This window comes from Nomascus leucogenys, chromosome 7b, assembly GCF_006542625.1.
Source record: "Nomascus leucogenys isolate Asia chromosome 7b, Asia_NLE_v1, whole genome shotgun sequence".
NCBI classification, from domain to species: Eukaryota; Metazoa; Chordata; class Mammalia; order Primates; family Hylobatidae; genus Nomascus; species Nomascus leucogenys.
In genome coordinates, this window is record NC_044387.1 from 5,170,912 (window position 1) to 5,187,062 (window position 16,151).

General features: G+C 52.0%; 1 protein-coding gene across 4 annotated transcripts in view; it reads right to left on the bottom strand.

The window, feature by feature from the left end:
* FAM118A (family with sequence similarity 118 member A) overlaps window positions 1-5,728 on the bottom strand; it is a 32,599-nt gene extending 26,871 nt beyond the window's left edge. The window contains exons 1-2 of one of the 4 annotated variants that reach the window (XM_030815383.1): window positions 5,019-5,728; window positions 4,470-4,625 (exon numbers count right to left, since the gene is read on the bottom strand). The gene's annotated coding sequence lies outside the window, so the exon portion shown is untranslated. Of the gene's footprint in view, window positions 1-4,469; window positions 4,834-5,018 lie in introns of those variants that run through there. The other 3 variants (XM_030815381.1, XM_030815382.1, XM_030815384.1) reach the window with 3 other exon arrangements.
* Between the last annotated feature and the right edge of the window lie 10,423 nt (window positions 5,729-16,151).

Below are 16,151 nucleotides of genomic sequence, written 5' to 3' on the forward strand. Positions count from 1 at the left end.
ATTTCAGAGCGGGCAGGATCTTAAAGGTTACATGAAACCAAATGCCCTAATTTTTCAGCAGTGAAAATTGAGACTGAGAGGCAGTGACTTTGTCAACTTCCCCCACGGGGCTGGGAACAAGCTATAAAGTAACTCCTGGCTCATGTCCCATACCCTTCCCACCGGCCTGGGCATTGTCTGGTCCACTGTGACCCCAACACTCTAAGGCACTCATTTCTACCTCTTTACCACCAAATCGTTACAAATAAGGCACACAGTTTAGTTTTCTACAGTTTCTCCTTCCCCGGAAATGTTGAAAGAGTTGCCATTAGGCAGACAGAAGAGGCGGCAGGCCGAGCAGCTCCAGGAAAAAGACCAGCCCCTGCACAGCGTGCTTATCACTCAACTGTCCATGTTAGCTTGGGGGGGTGGGAACAGATAAGGAGGGCCACATGGAGGAACAATGCCATCACTCAAGAGGACGGCATTTTCCTGACAAGGAGATGCCGCAGCCTCCTTGGGGGAAGGAGGTAGGATATAGGAGCAAGAGTCTGGCCAACAAATCAGTACTGGCTGAACTCCTTACTACCTGGGCAAGGACTCATTCCTGAGCCTATTTACTTTCTCTACAAAGGAAAGAATATCTTACACCTCCTAAGGTTGCTGGAAGCATTAAATGGAATAAAAGAACAAAGCCTGGAACAGTGTGCTTCCTACTACACCCTAGATGTGTGATGAGGAATCCTTCCTAGATTTAATTAAAATTAAGCTAATTAAATAAAATTAAACAGCTGCGTCACAATAGTCATATTTTCAGTGTTCGGCAGCCACAAGCGGCCAGTGTGTACTGGACAGCAGTCATTACATTTTGGTTACTACAGGAAGTTCCATTGTACAGTTATCCCTGAGTCTCTCTCTCCCTCACCTAAGTCCAGACTTCAACAAACATGTCCTGTAGATTTTTCTTCCTAAATCTGTTTAATCCATACCGTCTGTCACAGTCTTAAAGCCCTCACAACTTGGCTGGGAGTGGTGGCTCACACCTGTAATCCCAGCACTTTGGGAGGCCAAGGCGAATGGATTACCTGAGGTCAGGAGTTTAAGACCAGCCTGGCCAACATAGTGAAACCCCGTCTCTACTAAAAATACAAAAAGTAGCTGGGCAAGGTGGCAGGCACCTGTAATCCCAGCTACTGGGGAGGCTGAGGCAGGAGAATCGCTTGAATCTGGGAGGCAGAGGTTGCAGTGAGCCGAGATCCCACCATTGCACTCCCGCTCTGGCAGCAAGAGCAAAACTCCATCTCAAAAAACAAAAACAAAAACAAAAAAAACCCTCATGACGTGTCTGACACTGAAAGGCACCTGCTTCCAGTTCCAGCCCCTCTAGTCCTCTAGTCCCACATAGTCACCAGAGAGAAATTTCTGACACATCTGAACTTGTCTCCCCTCCAACAGCTTTCCATTTTGTTGAAATCTCTATTTGGTCTTCATCCTGTTTCCCGTCTTACTACTCCTAGAATCCTTGGAATCTCCAAAGCGCTGTCATTTTGTATGCTAATGAGCTGATTGACGCAGATAGGCCCTGGGCAGCTTCAGAAGGGGGCTTATCACCAGAAAGACCAAGGCAGGATTAGATCCTTGGAACTTTCAGCCCCACCCACTAACCTGGGGAAGAGACGGCTAAAGATTACGTTGATCACCAAAGGCCAATGGTTTAATTAAGCATGCCTACATGTTTAAGAAGTCTCCATAAAAGGCCCAAAAAGGCTGGGTTCTGAGAGCTTCCTGAGAGATAAATACAAACATGCGGAAGTTTTTGGAGGATGGTACACCCCGGGGAGGGCACAGAAGCTCTGCATAGCATCCCCCACGCCTCACCCTATGCATCTTCTCATCTGTGTCCTTTGCGATATCTTTTATAACAAACCAGTAAACCTGAGTGTTTCCCTGAGTTCTGTGACCTGTTCTATAGCAATTTTGAGACAGAGTCTTGCTCTGTCTCCCAGGCTGGAATGCAGTGTCACAATCTCAGCTCATTGCAACCTCAGCCTTCTGGGTTCAAGGGGTTCTCGTGCCTCAGCCTCCTGAGTAGCTGGGATTACAGGTGCACACCACCATGCCCAGCTAATTTTTTGTATTTTTAGTAGAGATGGGGTTCTGCCATGTTGGCCAGGCTGGTCTCGAACTCCTGATCTCAGGTGATCTACCCTCCTCGGCCTACCAAAGTGCTAGGATTACAGGCGTGAGCCACCGCGACTGGCAAATTAATCAAACCTAAGGAAGGGTCATGGGAACCCCAACTTGAAGCTGATGGATCCGAAGTTCCAGAGGATCAAGCTTGTGACTGGTGTCCGAAGGGGTGGAGGGCAGTCTTGGGGGACTGAGCCCTCGACTTGCAAGATTTGATGCTATCTTCAGGTAGACAGTGTCAGAACTGAATTGGAAGACACCCAGTTGGCGTCTCTGGCACTAATGATTGCCCGCTTGGTGGCAGGGAGAAACTTCTCCCCACATTTGGTCACAGAAGACGTCTCTGTTGATAGTCGTTGAGTCAGAGAATAGAAAAAGCACGCTGGGTGTTTTTTCCACACACAGGTTCTCTTCAGGACCCCTAGCCCAGCATGGTCCTGGCCCACCTCTGAGACTCAGCCTCTCCCCACCCTGCCCCACTGCGTCCCGTGTGGTCATTAGACTATGGTGAAGCACACATACACAGTCACCATGAAGCACTAAGGTGACCACAGACCCTATGGTAATAGGTCAAAAACCTCACTTAAAGTTCAGACCCCAGGCTCAGACAAGAAAGAGCGGGAACGAGTCTTCTGGGCCTGGGCTTTCGGAAGCTTGGCCCCGTTCCAGAAAGCCACAGTCCCCCACTACCACCGCCTTGGTCCAGGTCACCCCCATCTCTCACAGGGTCTTGCTTCCTCCAAAAAAGTCTCCCCACCACAGCCACATGGATCGTTCAAAAACACAACTCCCGGCCCCCTCCTCCCCAAGCCCTTCAATGGCCACCCACTCCCTTGAAGTACCAAACCCTCCACTCAGCTTAAACTGGGCATGCTTTGGTCCTGACTGGCTCTCAGAATCACACCCTCTTTCTTGTCACTCCCACCTCAAACCCAGTACTCTGCAAAAGTCCCAGCTTCTCCCATACCAGGTCTCTAGGGAGACACTTCTCTCACTTCTCCCCCTGACCACTTCCCACCTTCCTTCAGCTCAGCTGGATCATTTCTCAGGACAATGGCAGGTGCAGTCGTTCAAGAAAGGGCCAAGGGCACGGTGGGCCTCCGGGAGCAAAGCTGGGTTCTCCGCACTTAGCATTCACTCCCACACCACCTTCACTAGGTGCGCTCCAGCCACACCTCCCGCCTTCCAATACTGTGTGCGGTGGCAGCCTCTCTGCCTTTTGACATACTGGCTTTCCCCTGGAAATGCCTGGAATGACCCTGGCAAACTTCTCCTCTAGCTCAACCTTCAAGAATCAGCTCACCTGCTACTTTGCATCTCCTCCCCACGACTCCTAAGACGCCCTCCTTAACACCCACCGCTTGCCCAGAATCCCACCCCTTCCCAGAATCCCATGCCCACCCAGATGTGTTCCCTGCCAGCGACGACACAGCTTCCTCCAGATAAAAACGACCTACTTGTCTTATACCCCAGGTCCCTAGGCCCTGACAGCAGGGACCGTGTCATCTCTATTTCCAGTGTCAATTCCTGGAGCCTATCAGGTACTCAAAAAAAAAAAAAAAATGTTAGTTCCTTGCATGAAAAAATTGAGGAGACAACCTAAAAGCGTCCCCATGTGCCCTAACTCGCCCCCTCCCCGGTTCGGCCGCCCTCGGCTACCTCAGGTCTCCTGCTCTATCGACTGTCCTGTGGCGCCACATGAGTCTCGGCAGAACATTAAAAGTTAAACCCGGCCCTGCACCTGCAGGCGCGGGGACCACAGCTTAGGAGGTGGTCGTCGGGCGCCCTGTTACCGTCTTAAGTTATCATCAGCCCTGGGAACACTTCCACCCACGCCCCGCAGGTCCAGGGACCTCAAGTTGGAGAAACCTAGCCCTGAGATCCGGTCGGAGAGGGAGCCTCAGGGTGGGCGGCACGGGGGCCCCGGGTCTCGCGGGGCTAAGGACACTGGGAACCACGGCTCCCCCCAGGAAGATGCCCCGGGCCTGGGGGCTTCTGAGGAGGCTGCTGGAAGCAAGTCCCAAGGGAACCTCGAGAGTTTCCGGAACCAACAGTTCTCAGGGCCCACTAGCGGCCGGGGTTCTCAGGGGGTCTCGGAGTCCAGAGAAAATCTTGGAGTTTCGGGGTTCGCGGGCCTGGAGGGGCAGGGCAGATCCTGAGGGGGTCTCAGGGGCAGGGGCTCCAGGGGAAGAGCTGAGAGGGAGCCCTGGGGTGACCCCGGGGCCGGAGCTTATCCTGAGGATCTTGGGGTCCCCAGGGTCTCCGGATGCAGGGACCGCGGGCCCGCCCCGCCCCCTCACCTGCGGCGCCTCTAAGACGCTGGTCTCAGCTCGCGCTCCCACCTCTTCTCTTCCGCAGCCGGCTACGCCTCCGGGGTCTCTCGGCGGCCGCGCGCCCCAGACGCTGGGCGGGGCAAGGGGATGGTTCTCGGGGAGGGGACTGCGCAGGCACGCGGGCTAGAAGCGAGAGCCAGAGCCGGAGCCGGAGCCGGAGCCGGAGCCGGAGTCCGAGCGGACGCCACGCCGCCTCCAGGCGCCCCTCCGCGTTAGCCGGCAGCGGCGCCGCCGCAAACCCTTCCTCCGCGCGCCCGCCCCCGCCGCGTGAACGTTCCGTACCGAAACCAACGGCCCCGCGGTCCCCGGAGGCCCCGCCCGGGGGAAGGGCGGAGCCAGGACGCGCGCCCCGCCCCGCCGCCAGAGCCTCTGGCACCGCCCACCTGGGTGACCACGGTCCCGCCCACCGGGGAGGCCACGCCCCCCGGGGGGTGTCCAGCGCAGGCGCGGTCGAGTGTGCCGGGGAGGGTTTGTGCGGGAGAGCGCTTGGGCCCAGAGTCCGCGTCCCAGCCCTACCTGGCCCGGCGAGCCGCGCGTCCAGTTTCCTCGTTTACAGAATGGGGGCGGGAGCACTTTGCAGGGACGTGGCGAGCATCAAGTGCGATCGGAAGCGCTCCTTTGCAGCTGCATCCTGCACCACACTTAGGCACAGCTTCTGTCCCCAACCCAAGACGGACCTAGACCTGAGGCTGGTCTCCGTCCCCCAACAGACTCCAGCCCGCTTAAATTGGCCAGTCACCAGCCCTACCTTCTTTCTTTTTCAGAGTGCTTGTCACTCTCCGAAATTAGGTGCGCTTCTGACTGGCTCCCACTTCCCATGAGAGCCGGTACCTTGTCTGTCTTGTCCACTGGGGGTTCCCAGAAGCCAGCACGGCGCTGGGCACACCGTGGCCGCCCACATGTTTGTGCGTGCGTGAGTGTCTTCCCCGCGCTCTTCCCTCATCAAGAAATACTCTTCCCCGAGGCTGAGAATTTCTGCTAAAAATACAAGAAATACTCTTTCCCAGCTTAGGTTCGATCCAGCGAGGCCCCCTGACTCCTCGCGCATCCCTGTCCCAGGTGCCGCGTCCGTAAAGGGTGTGATCCTAGCACCTACCTTGGGGATATTGCGAGGACTAAGTGAGATTGTGCGTGGGTGGGCTGGGCACGGGCCCCCTAGCTATCTTATTACTCCTCGTTTGTCTGCCACTGAAGTCTTTCTCTTACCTAAACAAGACCCAATCCACTTCCTCTTCCCAGCCTGCCCTGCCCAACCCGGAGTCAATTATTACTTCCTCTCTCCTTGGCGCCTTTTTTTCCCGCCTGATTTTAAAGTTGGCTGTTAATATCTCCCCCTACCCTAGCCCACTAGGAAGCTCTCATTTTGTGACACAAGGTAGTGTTGTGTTAGCGGCCTGTGAAATTTTAGGGGGGGCCAGAGCCCAGAAAACAGTGGGAGCAGTGACTCTGGGATGAAGAGGGCAGCCCCTGGGTGCTCTGTATGTGGGGTCAGGCACTCCCTGAGCACTTTGCATGCGTTCCTTCGTGGTGTTCCTGGAACAACCCTATGAGGAAGGTGTCTTCATTGTTATTCCAATTTAACAAGGGGAAGCTCAGGCCCAAGAGGTTGTGTAGTTCCATGCGTCAGCCCACACATGTAACCACCACTGGGTACAGCTCCCCAACCCCTGGAGGTGCCACTTAAATGCAAAAAAAGGCCGGTGGCTCACGCCTGTAATCTCAGCACTTTGGGAGGCCGAGGCGGGTGGATCACTTGAAGTCAGGAGTTCCAGACCAGCGTGGGCAACATGGCAAAACCTCATCTCTACTAAAAATACAAAAATTAGCCGGGCGTGGTGGCGGACACCTGTAATCCCAGCTGAGGCAGGAGAATCACTTGAACCCGGGCGGCAGAGGCAGCAGTGAGCTGAGATCATGCCACTTCACTCCAGCCTGGGCAACAGAGCAAGACTCTGTCTCAAAAAAAATTTTTTTTAATGCAAAAAATATATAATTCAGTTCGTGAACACCTGCTCCTGTGCTGGGTGCTGAAGGCCTAGACCTGTGGGAGATGTGGCCCCTTCCCTCAAGGAGCTCCCAGGCCCCAGCAAGGATTTTGATTAATAGGACCTTATGGGCTGGGTGCTGCCGAGGTCAGTCAGACCCAAGACTCTGCGCAGGGCATCCTCTGAGGGGTGGTGGGACCAAAGCAATCATAACCTCCAGCCACGTTCAGCACCATCTGAGATAGGCTGGGGGCCTCAGCCCCTCCACCCAAAAACTCAGCCAGTCAGCCTTACAAGAGCAAGGACAGCAGGAAGGATGCCTCAGAAACGAGGGCTCCCCTCTTCCCCACATCTGAGAGAGACACAGCTTTTTCTCAGGTTGTGGAAAGTTACTGAGAGACACTGTCCCCTGGGCACCTTGACCACTCTGAGTAGATAAGGGGGCAGATATGGCAGGTTGGCAAGAGGTCGGCGTGGTGCTAATGTGTGGGTGTGACACATCAGTGGGCACTGTGGGGTGTCCGTGTCTGTCCCAGCCTCCACACAGCCGGTGTGAGCACAACTCACAATAATGAAGATGTGTGTGCACAGCAAGCCTTGTCACCAGGAGCCCAGTGACCAGACCCAGTCCATTTCTTTCCTTTTTAAAAGTTTTCAAATTATATTTTTTAAATTTTTAATTAATTATTTTTCATGGAGACAGAGTCTCACCATGGTACCTAGGCTGGTCTTCAACTCTTGGGCTCAAGTGATCCTCCCACCTCAGCCTCCCAAAGTGCTGGGATTACAGGCATGAGCCACCACGTCCAGCCCAGACTCAATCTATTTGTGTATTGAGGGTACCTTGAGGGGCGTCGGTGCATTTGGAATGTACATACCTGTGGGGGGGCATATACACTACTGTGAATTGAGCACCTACTGTGTGCCAGGCACTATTCCAAGCTCTTCATAGGCATACCTTTCCTCACTGTCGCTGCCACCCTGCGCGGTAGGTGTTATTAATCTCCCTTAACAGACCAAAATGCAGACTCAGAGGCTTTAGAGCAACTAGTCCAAGCTGGTAAGTGGGCATCTGCTTGGCATTGCTGCCAGGGTCTGTCTGGCTGCAGAAGGAGCTTTGCACTGTCAGAAAAGAGAGAGCCAACAGATTCACAGGCAGAGTCCCTGGTGGGATGCTCTCAAGAGTGGACAGAAAGGACACCGGAGACCACCTAACAGTCCTCCCATCCTGGAGAGGAAGTTGTTGCTTTATTCGCTGGACAAACCCACATCATAACACATATATGCCCTGCACCGGTGTACAAGAACACACCCCACAGAGATAACACGCACCATGCAATATACACCCTCACACCATGTGTGTCATTACACATACATGCTGTAAACACACTCATGGTAAAGGAGCTAATTAAGTCTTTTAGAGCCTCCCCACATGCCACCCATGCCCATGTCTATTTCCTATAGAAACTCTCCTGCTGCTCCCTGCCTCTGGGCAGGCTGGCAGGAGGGGCTGTGATGCCATCGCCGAGCAGCAGGCGGGGTGTGTATGGCAGGCAGGGGAAGGGAAGAGGGGAGCCTGCACCTTGGAAAAGTCTCTCTGGCCCTCCTTCTCCATCCGCTCGTCTCCCTTTCCTCAGACCCCGCCCGTGCCCCAGCTCAGGCCCCCTTACTGCTGGCCTGGAAGTTTTGCAACAGGCTGCTCTGAGGTCTCCACTCACCAGTCCATGTCACCTGCCCCCAAGACACGCCATGTCCGGGAGGACTGGCAGGAGCACTGAACAACATCCACTGAACCACTGTGTAAGGAGCCAAGGACATAGCGGGAAAACCAGCCCTGCCCTCATGGAGCTGACAACATGGTGTGCCAGGCCCCTATTGACTCCAATGAGAATGGCACCATGTCCAAGAGGCCGAAGAAGAGAGCCAGAGCCAGTGAATGAGATATGGGGTTTATTGAGGACTTAGATACAAAAGTGATCCAGTGGCAGTGGGCTGGACAGGAGAAACACTATCATTTGTAAAAAGCGTGGAATTTATATAGCAATTTTTATGGAGCCCCCTCCACCTAGCAACCTCCATTTAAGCCACAACAAAGGGCCTGTATCCCCTGTACGACCTGCATTCCAAGGGACCAACAGGCCAGGGGTTCAGATCTCTTCATAGATAAGAAGTGAACCTCCTAGTTGGCCACTCCCAGATTCCTTAGCTCAGGACTCCAAACACACATTCTTCTTAGACCAAAGGGTCATTTTCAGGGTACGCTTAAGTTACTGCCGTCAGGTCCATCTGCCACTCACAGCATAGTGGGTGGGGAAATGGACAATGAACCCGGGTGTCAGGGCGTGATGAGGCTATGAAGGCAAATGAAGTTGTGTAAGGGACAGATGTTGCTACAAAATTTAAAGGGCAAGACATAGACTGAAGAAATTTGCAAAATATATGTCGGACCAAGGACCCAATCTAGAATATAACAAGAACACTCACAGTTCAATAAGAAGGGGCCAGGCGCGGTGGCCCAAGCCTGTATTCCCAGCACTTTGGGAGGCCGAGGTGGGAGGATTGTTTGAAGCCGGGAGTTTGAGACCAGCCTGGGCAACATAGTGAGACCCCTGTCTCAACTAAAAAAATTTTAAAAATTAGCCAGACATGGCCGGGCGCAGTGACTCACGCCTGTAATCCCAGGACTTTGGGAGGCCAAGGCGGGTGGATCACCAGGTCAGGAGATCGAGACCATCCTGGCTAACACAGTGAAACCCCGTCTCTACTAAAAAAAAATACAAAAAATTAGCTGGGCGTGGTGGTGGGCGCCTGTAGTCCCAGCTGCTCAGGAGGCTGAGGCAGGAGAATGGCATGAACCTGGGTGGCGGAGGTTGCAGTGAGCAGACATTGCGCCACTGCACTCCAGCCTGGGCTACAGAGAGAGACTCCATGTCAAAAAAAAAAAAAAAAAAAATTAGCCAGACATGATGGTGCACTTCTGTAGTCCCAGCTACTTGGGAAGCTGAGAAAGCAGGAGTGCTTGAGTGAAGGAGTTGGGAGGTTTCAGTGAGCTATGATTGTGCCACTGTGCTCCAGCCTAGGTGACAGAGTGAGACCCTGTCTCTAAAACAATAAATAAGAAGGTCAACAACTCAATCTTAAAAATCTGTGTAAGGCTGGGCACAGTGGCTCACACCTATAATCCCAGCACTTTGGGAGGCCAAGGCTGGCAAATTGCTTGAACCCAGGAGTTCAAGACCAACCTCAGCAACATGACGAAACTGTGTCTCTACAAAAAATATAAAAATTAGCTGCGTGTGGTGGTGCACGCCTGTGGTCCCAGCTACTCGGGAGTCTGAGATGGAAGGACCACTTGAGCCCAGGAGGCAGAGGTTGCAGTGAGCCGAGATCGCGCCACTTCACTCCAGCCTGCGTGACAGGGCGAGACCCTGTCTCAAAAAAATAAAAAACATAAAAAAAACAAAAAACACTGGGCAAAAGATTTGAACACATACTTCCCCAAAGATATATGGATGACAAATAAGTACCTGAAAGCATGCTCAACTTTATTACTCATTAGGAAAATGCACATCAAAAACACAATGTGATACCACTATACACCTACCAAAATGGCTAGAATAAAAAAGAGAGATGAGGCCAATTGCAATTGCTGGTGAGAATGCAGAGAAACTGGACCATCCATACATTGCAGGTGAGAGTGTAAAGTGGTACAGTCACTCTGGAAAATAGTTCGGCAGTTTCTTTTAAAAGTAATTTGCGCCGGGCGCGGTGGCTCATGCCTGTAATCCCAGCACTTTGGGAGGCCGAGGCGGGCGGATCACAAGGTTGGGAGATGGAGACCATCCTGGCTAACATGGTGAAACCCCGTCTCTACTAAAGATAAAAAAAATTAGCCGGGCATGGTGGCGGGCGCCTGTAGTCCCAGCTACTCAGGAGGCTGAAGCAGGAGAATGGTGTGAACCCAGGAGGCAGAGCTTGCAGTGAGCTGAGATTGCGCCACTGCACTCCAGCCTGGGTGACAGAGCAAGACTCCGTCTCAAAAAAACACAAAAAACATAAAAGTAATTTACACTTACCAAAACATCCAGCAATTGTGCTCTTGGGTATTTATCCCACAGAAATGAAAACTATATTGATATAATAGCCAAAAACGGGAAACAACCCAAATGTCCTTCAGTGGGTGAATGGTTAAACAAACTGTGGCACATTTATATTGTGGAATACTACTCAGCAATAAGTAGGAGGCCGGGCACGGTGGCTCACACCTGTAATCCCAGCACTTTGAGAGGCTGAGGGGGGAAGATTGCCTAAGGCCAGGAGTTCAAGACCAGCTGGGGCAACATGTTGAGACCCTGTTGCTACAAAAAATACAAAAAGAACACACTCTTTTTTTTTTCTTTTTTTTTTGAGACAGTATCTCGCTCTGTCACCCAGGCTGGAGTGCAGTGGCGTGATCTCGGCTCACTGCATCCTCCACCTCCCAGCTTCAAGTGATTCTCCTGCCTCAGCCTCCCAAATAGCTGGGATTACAGGCGCCCGCCACCATGCCCAGCTAATTTTTGTATTTTTAGTAGAGATAGGGTTTCATGATGTTGCCCAGGCTGATCTTGAGCTCCTGTCCTCAGGTGGTCCACCTGCCTCAGCCTTCCAAAGTGCTGGGATTACAGGCATGAGTCACCACATACGGCCAGAATGTACTATTGATATATGCAATCATTTGAATGGATCACAAGGAAATTATGCTGCATGAAGAAAAGGCAATCTTTTAAAGTTACATAAACTCTATGATTCATTTCTAGAACCGTTTCTATTTTATTTTTATTTTCATTTTTAATTTTGTTTTTATCATCCAGCCCAAAATGTCATATAGAACAGTTTTTAAATGACAACATTGTCAAGATGGAGAACAGATTAGTGATTGCCAGGGTTTGGGGCTGGGGAAGTGGTGCGTGTGGCTGTGCAGGGGTGCAGGAGCCTTGTGGACACGAAGCAGTTCTGTATCTTGATTGTGTTGATGGTAACCCAAAGCTACATATTTGATAAAATTACATAGAACTACACACACACACACACACGAGCACTTGTGGCTGGTGGAAGCTGAATAAGCTCTGTGTATCGTACCAATTTGAATTTCCTGGTTTTTGGCATAACTATGTTGTAGTTATATGAGGCATTAACCCGGGGAGAGGCTGGGTAAAGGTGCCCAGGACTTCCCTGTACATTTCTTTTTTACAACTTCCTGTGAATCATTTCAAAATAAAAAGGTTTCCTATAAAAAATGTACAAACACTTTGGAAAACAATTTGGCAGTTTCTTTAAAAATTCATCATACCCCGCGGCCAGGCGCTGTGGCTCACACCTGTAATCCCAGCACTTTAAGAGGGTGAGGCGGGCGAATCACCTGAGGTCAGGAGTTCGAGACCAGCCTGGCCAACATGGTGACACCTGTCTCTACTAAAAATACAAAAATTAGCCGAGTGTAGTGGTGCACACCTGTAATCCCAGCTACTCAGGAGGCTGAGGCGGGAGAATTGCTTGAACTCGGGAGGCGGATGTTGCAGTGAGCCAAGACCGTGCTACTGTAATCCAGCCTGGGAAACAGAGTGAGACTCTGTCTCCAAAAAAAAAAGAGGCTGAGGTGGGCAGATTATTTGAGGCCAGGAGTTTGAGACCAGCCTGGCCAACATGGCGAAACCTCATCTCTACTAAAAATACAAAAAATGAGCTGGGCGTGGTGGGGCTTGGGAGGCTGAGGCATGAGAATTGCTTGAACCTGGGAGGCAGAGGTCGCAATGAGCCAAGATCGCGTTGCAGCCTGAGACTGCCTCAAAAAATATATATATTTTCATCATACCCCCATGATATGACTCAGCCATTCCACTCTCCAGTATTTACCCAAGAGAAGTGAAAGCAGATGTCCACAGAGAGACCTGCACGTGAGTGCTCACAGCAGCTTTATGTGTGATAGGCCCGCACTGGAAACAAAACAGGTCAATGATGGATCCACACATTGTAGAATATCCACACAGTGGGATACTTCTCAGCAAGGAAAAGGAGCAAAGTGTTGATACACGCAGCAGGATGATGAATCTCAAAATAGTTATGCTGAGTGAAGGAGGCCAGACACAGAAGAGAACATACCATGTGGTTCCATTTATATAAAAATTATAGAAACTGCAAACTAATCTTTAGTGATGGAAAGAAGATCAGGCTGGGTGCGGTGACTCACGCCTGTAATCCCAGCACTTTGGGAGGTTGAGGTGGGCAGATCACTTGAGGTCAGGAGTTTGAGACCAGCCTGGCCAACATGATGAAACCCTGTCTCTACTAAAAATACAAAAAATAGCCTGGTATGGTGGCTCATGCCTGTAATCCCAGGTACTCAAGAGGCTGAGGCAGGAGAATCACTTGAACCTGGGAGGTGGAGGTTGCAGTGAGCCAAGATTGTGCCATTGCACTCCAGCCTGGGCAACACAGTGAGACTGTCTCAAAAAAAAAAAAAAAAAAAAAAAAAAAAAAAGGATCACTGCAGTACAGGGTGGGCAGAGGTGGGAAGGAGGGATTACCAAGAAGCCCAAGGAAGTTTCTGAGGGAGATGGATGTTATCACCATCGCAGTGGAGCTTTCACAGGTGTATACATTTGTTAAAACTCATTAGGCCGGGCGCAGTGGCTCACGCCTGTAATCCCAGCACTTTGGGAGGCCGAGGTGGGCGGATCACAAGGTCAGGACTTCAAGACCAGCCTGGCCAATATGATGAAACCCCATCTCTACTAAAAATACAAAAATTAGCCAGTCATGGTGGCGGGCGCCTGTAGTCTCAGCTACTCAGGACGCTGAGGCAGGAGAATCCCTTGAACCCGGGAGGCGGAGGTTGCAGTGAGCTGAGATCGCGCCACTGCACTCCAGCCTGGGCGAGAGAGAGAGACTCCCTCTCAAACAAAACAAAACAAAACAAAACAAACAAACAAACAAAAAGACTCATCAGATATGTTCTAAATAGGTGCATCTTATTATATACATCAGTGATGCCCCAATAAAGTGGGAAAATCAAGCTGGGTGAGTTGACAGAGGGTGATGAGGAACGGGTGCCCTTTTATTTAGGGTGCCAATTCTGTCCAAGATTCTGCTCTGACAATTCCTCGGGGATTTCCGTTCTTCTGACCGCATGGGTGGCTCCCAGGTTTCCTAAGCCTGGGGCTCCAGGCTCCGTTGGATCAAACTGAATGGCATCCCTTGTGATTGGCCTGAACTCAGAAGAAATTACCCATTTGGGAGCAGCCTTCCCAAGCATCTGACCCTTTTTGCATAGATGAGATCAGGGGAGCCCAGAAAGGTTACCTCCTTGCCCCAGATCACACAGCACACCTAGGGTGAATAGCTAACCCATGAGCCAGGGCTGGAGTGGGAGGAAGGTGAAGCCGCCCTCTGTGTAGAAGTAGGAAGCTCAGCTGTTAAGTCCCTGCCATCCCGGCCATGGCAGATGAGTCCTACAGACTTGGAGAAGCGAGCCAATAAAACTGCTTCTGCATGGATTTATAATTAGCAGTTTCTGTGAAGCCTGAGTCCAGCCCAGAGCTCAGGAGCCAAGCGCAGCAACTCCCACTCACCCCCACCACCAGCTTGGGCTATTCAGCTCAGGGGGATTGGGGAGAGCTGATTGGAAGCTGGCAAGGGCTTGTCCTACCCCCTCGGAATCCAAACTTACTGCCTCTCCCCTGGTGCTGCCTAGGAGGGGTCTGGGATCCACATTCTGCAAGGACCCATCCAAAGAGGAGGAGCTGTTTTGTCTGCAGAAGTGTGGGTGGAGGGCCGGGTGTGGTGGCTCACACCTGTAATCCCAGCACTTTGGGAGGCCGAGGCAGGCGGATTACCCAAGGTCAGCAGTTCAAGGCCAGCCTGGCCAACATGGTGAAACCCTGTCTCTACTAAAAATACAAAAATTAGCCTGGGCGTGGTGGTGGGTGCCTGTAGTCCCAGCTGCTCGAAAGGCTGAGGCAGGAGAATCACTTGAACCCAGGAGGCGGAGGTTGCAGTGAGCTGAGATGGCACCACTGCACTCCAGCCTGGGTGACAAGAGCGAGACACTGTCTCAAAAAAATATATAAATAAATATATACACATATATATATATATGTATATTGCTCCTTAAAGTGGATGCCTCATTCCTTCCATGAACACGGAGCACAAAACACGTGTCCAATAAATAACGACGCGAGTGACTATTAGGATGACCAAACTCTTTCCCCTCCTTGCTGTGTGCTGGGTGGGGTGGGGGTCATAAAAATGCATCCAACCTTTACCGGCCCTCCAGTAGCTCAGTCTAGACGCTGCAGAGACACTCACCAGCCAGAACATGGGGGCTGTAATGTAGCGGGGAGCAAGGATACCAGTGGACACGCACTGTTCCACTTCACCCTCACCCCCACCGTGTGTAGTCCCCATTTACAAATGAGGAAATGGAGGCTGCAGGAGGTGGCGTAGCTCCTCCAGAAGCACTTGCTGAAAGGTCACCTGGCTGAAAGGTTAAGTCAGACCCCTCTGACTTCAGAGTGACTGCACTTTACTGCCTCGGCAGCCTCTCCCAACAGTCTCTTTGGGGACAGAAGCGGGAGGAATTAATACTCTCTGGGGAGGCCGGGTGCGGTGGCTCACGCCTCTAATCCCAGCACTTTGGGAGGGTGAGGCGGGCGGATCACGAGGTCAGGAGATCGAGACCATCCTGGCTAACGCAGTGAAACCCCATCTCTACTAAAAATACAAAAAATTAGCCAGGCATGGTGGCACGCGCCTGTAGTCCCAGCTACTCGGGAGGCTGAGGCAGGAGAATCACTTGAACCTGGGAGGCGGAGGTTGCTGTGAGCCAAGATTGTGCCACTGCACTCCAGCCTTGTCAACAGAGCGAGACTCCTTCTCAAAAAAAAAAAAAAAAACAAAACTGCAGACTGGGTGGTTTGGAAACAACAGAAATTTCTCTCTCACAGGTCTGGAAGCTGGACATCTGGGATCGGGGTGCCTGCATGGTGGGGCTCTGACGAGGACCGCCTTCTGTGTCACACGCTGCAGCTTTCTCACTGTATCCTCACATGTGGAAAGAGGGCTCCACCCTCACGCCTCATCTCCTTCCAAAGGCCCCACCTCCAGATCGCATCACAGCGAGTGTTAGGGTTTCACCCCATGAGTGTCGAGGGACACAAACATTCATTGCTTAACGGTGGCCCTGGGGTAAGTGTCTGGTCCACCTGGGGCACCCGCCAGCCTGCCTGGGCTGTCGTATTTGTCACGCTTGGGTAGCATCCACTCTGTAACCAACCCTGCTCTGACAAACCACATCTTCCTTCAGCAACAGGAAGACGGACTGTGATTTTGTCTTGCACACCCAATGGGGAAGCAGTCCTTCTGCCTGGCTCAGAAGAGAGAGTTGAAGCTTTTGAATGGAGATCCTAGACTGGGATAGCCCCTTCATCCCCCAGGCTGACCTGGTGTCCCCTCCCGGGCGTCCGGCAGCCTCAGCCCAGAAGGGACAGCTTCTGTCGCTGTGCCTCATTCACCTTCCTCTGGTCTTCCTGCTGGAGTGGGAGTGCACTGAGGCCTGGGGCAGGGGGGCTGGGCAGCTCTTCTCTTTTGCTAGCCAGGTGTGCGTGGCCTCGGAAATTCACCATTT